The sequence below is a fragment of the Littorina saxatilis genome, linkage group LG16 (genome assembly GCF_037325665.1).
Source record: "Littorina saxatilis isolate snail1 linkage group LG16, US_GU_Lsax_2.0, whole genome shotgun sequence".
Classification (NCBI taxonomy): domain Eukaryota; kingdom Metazoa; phylum Mollusca; class Gastropoda; order Littorinimorpha; family Littorinidae; genus Littorina; species Littorina saxatilis.
Window position 1 is genome coordinate 29,908,465 of NC_090260.1, and position 6,264 is coordinate 29,914,728.

The following is a 6,264-nucleotide window of genomic DNA, read 5'->3' on the forward strand; positions in this document are numbered from 1 at the left end:
GTTGGATGACAGAGCGAGCCATTTTTGCGATAGGATGTTCAGGAAGATGTGTATTTGCGTGCCTGTCGGTGTGTGTTTGTGTGTGCGTATGGGGGGGGGGTCCTTGTGTGAGTGTGTGTGTGTGTGTGTATGTGCTTGCGTGTGCGTATGTGTGTGTGTGTGTGTGTGTTTTCTTGCGTGTGTGCGCATGTGTGTGTGTGTGTGCGTATGTGTGTGTGTGTGGGGGGTATGTGTGTGTGTGTGCGTGTGTGTGTGTGTGTGCGTATGTGAGTGCGTGTGTGTGTGTGTGTGAGAGTGTGTGTGTGTGTGTTTGTGTGTGTGTGTGTGTGGTGTGTCTGTGTGTCTTTGTATATGTGTGTGTGTATGTGTGTATGTGTGTGTGTGTGTGTGTGTGTGTATGTCTGTGTGTTTGTGTGTGTCTGTGTGTGTGTGTGTGTGTATGTGTGTGTGGGTGTGTGTCTGTGTGTGTATATATGTGTGTGTGAGTGTGTGTGTGTGTGTGTGTGTGTGTGTGTGTGTGTGTGTGTGTGTGTGTGTGTGTGTGTGTGTGCAGATCTGCTTGTTTGCAACGTGTGTTTGGACATTCGTTTTTTTCACCTCGGCTTCCCCAAAAGTGTGCGCTAAGTGTATAATAACCGGTAAAGCAAAACTCTATTTTATAGACATTGCAATTATAGTCGGGCGCAATGGCCTTTTGAATAAAACGTCGATCTCTCATGTGGAAGGCTGATCGAGTATTGAAATCCTGGCCACGCTTGGTTAAGGGTGGAGATTTTCTCCCACTTTTCTATTCAACTATGTGAATTTGAATGTCTGTTAAAAAATAAGTATACCTATACAATAAGCCATGTTTGTGTTGTCTTGGTTGTACTTACTTCATGAAACATTTTGGGTTGCGAAACATAGTTCTCAAGTACATGCATTTAATTAAGCACCACCCATTATAATTAAGAAATGCATTGTTTATGTTGAAACTTGCATTGTTTCGTGTTTGGTAAATGACAGAAGTTTTGTTTTGTATATCACCCCCCCCCCCCCCCCCCCCGCCCGCCCTCCTCCCCCCCCCCCCCACACACACACACGCACCTCCCCCCCCCCCTCCCCCGGTCGTCCTCCTCTTCCCCTCTTCCCCCCCCCCCCCCCCCACCCACCCAACCTTCCCACCTTCGTGGCTATAAACTTGAAATTTGGAGTATTTTAATCAACGTTATCACAACGATATAGAAAGCTGAATACAGAAATGTTCAGTTTACGTGTGGTCAAAGTTAGGGGTGGTGGCCGGGATTATATTTATACAAAATTGCCGCCTCTATGATTTACCTTCAGACAGAACAAACTACGCAATAGGAGCTCCCGCGGATCTCTACTCGAACGACAAGTACAAAGATAGTATACCCGGAAATGTCGTCACGGACGACAATGACGTCAGCGAGACACGTGTGACGATTCAACACTTGACGTCACGACTGCTACGCGTAGTGCTTCTTGGTGACGTAGAGATCGACACCGTCACTGCATACGTCACAATGCCCGGGAAAGGTGAGTGATGAGCGAATACGTTGTACACGACGGACGTATTTCCACAGTAGAACAGTTTCAGTTTTGAATCACTAATAAGGTTAGAAATAAAATTGATACTACAGTCGAACCTGTCTAAAGAGACCACCAAAGGGACTGAGCAAAAGTGGTCTCTTGAGACAGGTGGTCTCTTTAGACAGGTGATTTATATAGTCGTAAAAAACCGTTGGGGATCCTTTGGGGAGGTCTTAATGGGCAGGTGGTCTTTATGGACAGGTGGTCTTTATGTACAGGTGGTCTTTATGGACAGGTGGTCTTAATGGACAGGTGGTCTTAATGGACAGGTGGTCTTTATGGACAGGTGGTCTTTATGGACAGGTGGTCTTAACGGACAGGTGGTCTTAATGGACAGGTGGTCTTAATGGACAGGTGGTCTTAGTGGGCAGGTGGTCTTTATGGACAGGTGGTCTTTATGGACAGGTGGTCTTAATGGACAGGTGGTCTTTATGGACAGGTGGTCTTAATGGACAGGTGGTCTCCAGGGCAGGTTCGACTGAAATATATAAGACAAGTCGCGTAAGGCGAAATTACTACATCTAGTCAAGCTGTGGAACTCACAGAATGAAACTGAACGTAGTCCGCCGCTAGTGCAAAAGGCAGTGAAAGTGACGAGCCTGTTTGGCGCGGCAGCGGTTGCGTTGTGCTTCATAGCACGCTTTACTGTACCTCTCTTCGTTTTAACTTTCTGAGCGTGTTTTTAATCCAAACATATCATATCTATATGTTTTTTGGAATCAGGAACCGACAAGGAATAAGATGAAATAGTTTTTGAAACGATTTCGGAAATTTAATTTTAATCATAATTTTTATATTTTTAATTTTCAGAGCTTGTTTTTAATCCAAATATAACATATTTATATGTTTTTGGAATCAGAAAATGATGAAAAATAAGATGAACGTAAATTTGGATCGTTTTATAAAAAAAATATTTTTTTACAATTTTCAGATTTTTAATGACCAAAGTCATTAATTAATTTTTAAGCCAACAAACTGAAATGCAATACCGAAGTCCGGCCTTCGTCGAAGATTGCTTGGCCAAAATTTCAATCAATTTGATTGAAAAATGAGGGTGTGACAGTGCTGCCTCAACTTTTACAAAAAGCCGGATATGACGTCATCAAAGACATTTATCGAAAAAAAGAAAACAACATCCGGGGATATCATTCCCAGGAACTCTCATGTCAAATTTCATAAAGATCGGTCCAGTAGTTTAGTCTGAATCGCTCTACACACACACACAGACGCACACACGCACACATACACCACGACCCTCGTCTCGATTCCCTCCTCTATGTTAAAACATTTAGTCAAAACTTGACTAAATGTAAAAAGAAAAAGTTGCTCTTGTATTTGTGCCCGATTCCAGTGTTTTATCTGAACATTTAAGATACCTTTGATTTAAACTTCCGCGCGGCGACTGGCTGGATAATTCTTCGAAAACAACAACTCGTCATTTTCACCGTCTTAGGGTTAAACGATGTTTTATTCAAGTTATACATGTTAAAGAAATTTAGATTATCATAAGTGAAAGCAACAACAATTAAGCAAGCTGTACGGCTTATTGTGGTGTCTACAAAACAAACTTACAAACAGAAATAAGAACATGGCCGACAGTCAAGTCCCTACACAAAATGCAAAAACAGTCAATCGGTTCACCGTGTTTCTGTGTCTGTGAGGATACAAATCAGTGTTGCATGTACTCATCATTATCATTTGATGAAAAAAAGAAAGAAAAAAGAGAGAGAGAGAGAGAGAGGCAAAAAAGAAGGGTTGAAGCAGCCTGCGCTGCATGCAACTGAGGTCCCCCCAAAAAAGAAGAAAAAAATCATTATCATGTGAAAACGTGTTGGTCTTCTGTCAATTCGGATCATTTTTTCATATTAACGACTACCTTTTATGTAAAAAAATAAAAAAAATAAAAAGAAGAATGTATAAACAAAAGTTATCCCATGTAGAGGCGAGGGTTGGGTGTCAAAAACTGCAAAAGTCCTTAACACTTACTCTATTACCCTCGATAAACAGATTGTGTTATCTATATTCTCTTCTCTCTCTCTCTCTCTCTCTCTCTCTCTCTCTCTCTCTCTCTCTCTCTCTCTCTCTCTCTCTCTCTCTCTCTCGGTGCACCCTCTTTCTCTCTCTCTCTGTCTCTGTCTCTGTCTGTCTCTCTCGGTGCACCCTCTTTCTCTCTCTCTCTCTCTCTCTCTCTCTCTCTCTCTCTCTCTCTCTCTCTCTCGGTGCACCCTCTTTCGCTCTCTCTCTCTCTCTCTCTCTCTCTCTCTCTCTCTCTCTCTCTCTCTCTCTCTCTCTCTCTCTCTCTCTCCCTCTCTCTCTCTCTCTCTCTCTCTCTGTTGCGGATCCTTGTCTGTTACGTACTCGGAGGGTACGAAGACCTCACCTTTTACGTTATGAATCAGAACAAGAATGAATTTTATTTCTAAAAAAAAAATTCTACCACACCACTATTGCAGATTCGTGCACAAAACACACAAGACGAATTTGTAAATTTATAGATTCAACTTTTTATTTATTTGCTTGTTCAAAGGTCGCCGGATTATTCTTCATTGGCTCACGTAAGTGTAGCCTATGCGATGGTAAACTTTGTCTGTCTGTGCGTGCGTGCGTGCGTATGTATGTATGTGTGTATGTCTGTGGTAGAAACTTTAACATTTTTGGCTAAACACCGAAATACTCATTTCACGTGGTTAATTTTCAAGCACCATCTTCAAATTATTGAAGCAATGATCAACATTGTGTCGGCATGTGTGTAGTTAAAGCGTGTATCCAAAGAAAACGGGTGGTGGGGGGTTTTGAAGGGGTACAAGCAGTTGACTGATTTGTGTCGTGTTTGGCATGTAGACGGCAGGTCAGGTGTCAAGATCAGGTCAGGGGTCGCGCGAAGGATTGTGGTCCAGTTCTCACCTCGCCGATTCGCCGGGGAAGACGATTTCATGTTGTTCGGTTTCTAAGCTCCAGAAAAGTAAATAAAGAAGATACCAAAGGGAGATTTCCTACAATTTGATCTGCACAGCGTGTTTCCAATGTCCACGCGAGGAAGAGCTGTCGAAAGCGCGGCAGTCAGTGTCGATCTTGCAGCCGTATCCCGGTAAGTTCAGAGACAGATCTAGTGTCTCCCACTCTGATAACGTGTCACCTACTGTTAATCCGTTTTGTTTTAATTTCTTTTTATTTCAGCAGACACGGATGTCAAACACAGTGCTAGGCAGTCACCTCTAGTGAAATGAGTTGATCTAAAGTGCCTGTAATGTTTGGATGTCTTTGCTCGTGGTTCGATTTATGTGAATTTCAAGACTTGCAGTAGAGTCTCAAGTTAAGTTTACTCTGCCCGAAAAAAACTGTCCACCATTTACTTGAACATGCAGATATAAGGAAACGGAATGAATCTGTTCTCAAAGTCAAAATGATCACGATTTTTTCCTCAGATTCAAAACATGCACTGTCATGGTTTTGTCTGTACAATTTAGTAAGTCTTAAGTACTTTGCAACAACTTCCTTGAACGTGAAAGACAGTTTTTGAATGCTAGTCTCTGGCTAGATCTGTATCGCGTTTCATTCCAGACTCGATCCTCTCTTTGATTGTAGATCTACTGTTTGCTGTTTACGCACTATCATATGATTCGCTATGTAACGTTTGGTAAGCTTACCTTGCCACAGCTTTCTTGTCTTTGTTGGCATTTCTGGCTGTGTTGACCGTCAGAATTATTTTAAGAACCAGGCTGCTGCAGTCGACATGTTTCGCATATTGTAGGGTTACCATGCTGCATAGGTAAAGTGGCTTGTATAACCTGACTATTCTGTTTCAAAACACTGTTTATATTTGTGTAGGTTGTAGTCATCATAACTAATCGCATTTTGCCATTTGTTTCAGAAAGGAGGTTAACCTACAACAAGATCGACGCTATGTCAGATATATGCCTCAGCCACATGAAGACTTCCGAATTTAGATCTACGCGGCATTGTGACAAGTCTTGAAGAAAAGTATAGGACTGAGGACAGCAGTGGAAAAAGTGCCCACATGGCAGGTACCTAACCTATTACCCTAGTCATTTTATCTGTTTGCCTTCTTTTGAAAATTATACATGGAGTTGATATGATGCGTTAGTTTTAACTGTGTGTGTGTGTGTGTGCGTGTGTGTGTGTGTGTGCTTGTGTGTGTGTGTGTGTGTGTGTGTGTGTGTGTGTGTTTGTGTGTGTGTGTTACGGAGTGAGTGAGTTTGTGTTATGTTACTGTTTGTTGATTTCTTACGGGAGCCTTGAAGGCTTCGCCTCTTGTTTTTGTATTGTTCTTATATCCTGGATCTAAAAGTCACTCATCTTGAAAATACGAAGTGATGATGTAGACGGTCGGAACGTCGTGTGGTCTAGGCTGGTTATTGTCGAACGGTTACATAAAGTTCATCGTCGATGATCATGAAGACATCGGACGAAGTTAGAGGGTTGATCGTAGAAAACTCGTCCCTCGGATCTCGAACTGGAAAACTCGTAACTCGAAACACCAACATATCTGTCGAAATAATAACAAGTCTCAGAACTGGGAATTATTCTATCATTATACAAACCGTTTCCCCTGAGACCTGTGAGATATAAACACATCTTGTTATTCAAACGGAGATCCGACTGTATACAACTCTCCTGTGTTCACTTTCAAGTGAATAACTATCGTTCTGA